General features: G+C 37.6%; 1 pseudogene; it reads right to left on the reverse strand.

The window, feature by feature from the left end:
* Window positions 1-2,469: 2,469 nt before the first annotated feature.
* Window positions 2,470-3,141, reverse strand: LOC132413784 (COP9 signalosome complex subunit 8 pseudogene; annotated as a pseudogene).
* Between the last annotated feature and the right edge of the window lie 398 nt (window positions 3,142-3,539).

Below are 3,539 nucleotides of genomic sequence, written 5' to 3' on the forward strand. Positions count from 1 at the left end.
ATCTGGTCCCACTCAGAGTCAGTTCCTATTGACTGCTTTTATTATTCTGAGGATGGTCACACTTTTCTGAATTTTTGCACTCATATTTTTTTTATTGACAAGTGGACCTTTAAATATAATTAATTATAAGCTCTAGATTCTAATGTTTTTCTAAACTTTTAAAAAGTGCCTTATTTAATTTACAAATTCTTTCCTCTTGTGATGTACAGCCCCTGATATCTCTTATCAGTATTTTAAATTTTGTCTCATTTTTATTTTTAACCATGGATTCCTAGGGGTTGCTCCTGTGTGTGCCTAGCTTAGTGATTAGCCAATGTTTCGGCAGAGCAGTAACTTTATTCTCCTAAGACTTTCACTCTCTATCTGTAGATTAGTGTGTAGGTTGGAAAGTGCATCTAAAGTTCAGGCAATTTTAATATTTGCCTCAGGTTTTACTTTGCCCTTGATCTCTTGGGTCTTCCTAGTACATACCTGTTGTTTCCTAGTTTCCCAGGTATAGGTGGTGAAGGATTTATCTAGGTCCTCTATGATTGTCTCATTAGCAGTATATCTAAAATTTTTGAATTCTCTTCCACTTACCTCAAGTAGAACCCCTATTTGTTTTCTTCTAGTTTGCTACTTTCAGTAACAGTGCTGCTGGGTGTGGATTTTTGTTTTTCACTTGAAGTTAATTCACCCTCCTCTGTCAGCAAAGCTGCTGTTTTTCAGAGTTAGTCCCACTTGAATAACTCTAGTGTGCTATTAAAAAGAAACAAACGTTTGATAAGTCTAGTGTGCTGATAAAGAGAAACAAAGCCAGCTACTGGTTAAAGGCTGTTAAGACATATTTTATTCAGATTCTTCTATAGCAGGGGAAAAAACTCTTCACTACAGAACTAAGCTCAATTCCACCAAAACAAAAGTAGGAGAACTTTAAAACACTAGGGTGAGGCACCTAAGGGTTTTAAGTGTGGGGGTGGGTATTGGTCCATGAGACCAGTCCATCTGGGTTTGGTAACTAAGCAGAAGAGAAACAAATTCCTCATTCTTTATGATGGGAGGCAGTTGTGCAATTTGGAGCAAGACACCCACAGGAATTAGGCACTTACTCTCCCATGGGGACTGGGAGATAAGAGAGGAAAATTATTTTTTTGAATGTCTGTGTTTTGAAGTGACAGCTCCCAGGTCCTTGAGCAGACAGCTCTGGATGGTAGAAGATGTATCAATACATCTCAAAAAAGCAGAGGAAGGATTTATAATTGCAAGCTTTCTCAGGCAAGCATTTTAAGGAGGGCTTGGGTCATTCTAGGGACATGGCCGTAAGCTCCTAGAAGTCATGTTAGAGCTGGGTAAAGTTTTTTAGTGCAGGGATTTGGATGACGTCATTTTATGCTGAGTATTTTTGCAGTTCTCAGTGCCAATGGAGCTGGGTGGAGAGGGTTAGAAGCAGCTTCACACAGAAAGGGCAAGACCTCTACCTTTCCTACTGAAACTTCTAACAGTGTTTTGTGTGTAAACACTACTCAATTTGTCGTTTGCCTCTGTTCAATATCCAGAGCACTAAAATGGTTATTTTTGACAATTTGGTCAAGTTATGTACTTGTTTTGTGGGGATAAGATTTGCCAGCCTTTTTACTCCACCATAGCCAAAATCCCACACTGGTTGCTTTCAATTTGGAATGAAAATGTTTTTGAGGGAGAAAAATATTGTGGCTAAGAGTCAATCTGATATACTAGCAAGAGCAATGGATTAAGGCTTAGAACATTCTTACCTCAAGTATGTTGTTAGTAAATCTGTAGCCTTGAGTAAATGACTTAATCTGTTCAAGGGCTCTGTTTTCTCTTGTGTAATAGTGACGCTATACATATATCTAAGATGTCTGTTGGAGAATTAAATATGAATTAGAGAATGAAAGTATCTAAAATTTCAAATTTCTTTTACTATAATCTATAAAACATCTCAAAATTTTGACTATATAAGCTTGGGAGTATTTTATTTTATTTTTAATTTTTTTTAAGAATTCAATTAAATATTTATTGAACAAATGCAGAATAAATGAACTAGGGGGTGGTTTTAACCTGAAGATACAATAAACAACTTCAAATATTCAGAGGCCTGTCACACAAAAAATGAAAGACTTGTTCAGTATTTCTCCAAAGGGCAGAACTTGACCCAAGGGATAAATATAAGCAACCAATAGGCTACAGGACAGTCATACAAAATGTGTCACTTAATAGCTTCTTTCCCAAACAATGCATTCCACACTTAGTTTCCCTTCTTCTGAAAGGAAGTATTACAACTTAGTACTTCTCATGAATGTCTTTAATAAGTCACATTTCATGAACAACCATTCAGCATGTTTAAGGACAAAATATATATAATATACTTCATATTATATATGTATTTTATCACATACTCAATAAGGAATGCTGAGGTGCTTAATTCATCCAATAAAATTGAAAATAAAAATTTTACATTTTTCTGTCAGTATTCAGGATTCTGAAGGTGGATCTTGAACTCAGAATGATAAGTCAGTTTTCGAGGAAAGCCACATAATCGGTGAGTCTGGCTAACTGTTGTTCATTGGGGATGGGTGGAACGGGGGCAGGCTCCGATAAGAGAATAAACCTGTTAAAGGAAACATCCAGGGTCCCTGAAACTGGCTTTTTGGTCATGACCATTCTTGTGGTGGAGTCGGCCTGCCATCATTGTTCTAGGCTACCTTTCACAGCCTCTTCCACGGGAAGTCCAACAAAGGCTGCAAAATCATCGGCGATGATGGAGGTATAAGCTTGAGAGACCAGGGTGAAGGCTCGCCTCCGGGTGGCATCTCTAAGTGCCTCCATGATTGGCTGGACCGTCTCAGACCACGGGTGAGCGTTGATGGTGGTATAGATCCCGGGGACATCTCTCGGCCAGATTCTTTGTCCTACCGACCAAATTCCCCCAATTTCAGAATTTGCAGATTTTATAGCAGGTGGTATTCTTTTCCAAAGATATCGTGCATTATTCATGTCATTATAAAGCAGATGTAAAGCTAGAAGCTGATCATACACTGCGGGTGTAGCAATTCCTCCTGGAGCCTCGAGCTTCTGGTTATCCCACTGATCCAGCAACTTTTTGAAACTAAAGAAACTTTCAGCCATCACCTCCACTGGCATTTTCCTGGCCAGTTCCGCTGCCGAACCTCCCCGCCGAGCCGGACCTCAGACTCAAGCTTGGGCATATTTTAAATAAAAGTCTGGAAAATAATTTATGCATAAGCATTTTGTATTGTTTACCTTGAAGTTATTCAACCAATTTTAATTCCACTATTTTCCATATTTCAAATTTGATTTTAGAATTTGAAGAATTTTTAGAATTTGAAGGCAAGAAATAAATTTATTATTAAGTTTATTTCTTCTTTTATTCTACAAATTATTAATTATTTGCTATTTGTCTTTTTCAATCTAAATAGCCTTGTCAAATTTGACCTTACTTTCCATCTGGGAAATAACTACAATCCTGCTTCAGTATTGCAAAATGTTTCATTCCACCCCTTGAAGAAAAAGCGGGCTTA

Source organism: Delphinus delphis, chromosome 18 (assembly GCF_949987515.2).
Source record: "Delphinus delphis chromosome 18, mDelDel1.2, whole genome shotgun sequence".
NCBI classification, from domain to species: Eukaryota; Metazoa; Chordata; class Mammalia; order Artiodactyla; family Delphinidae; genus Delphinus; species Delphinus delphis.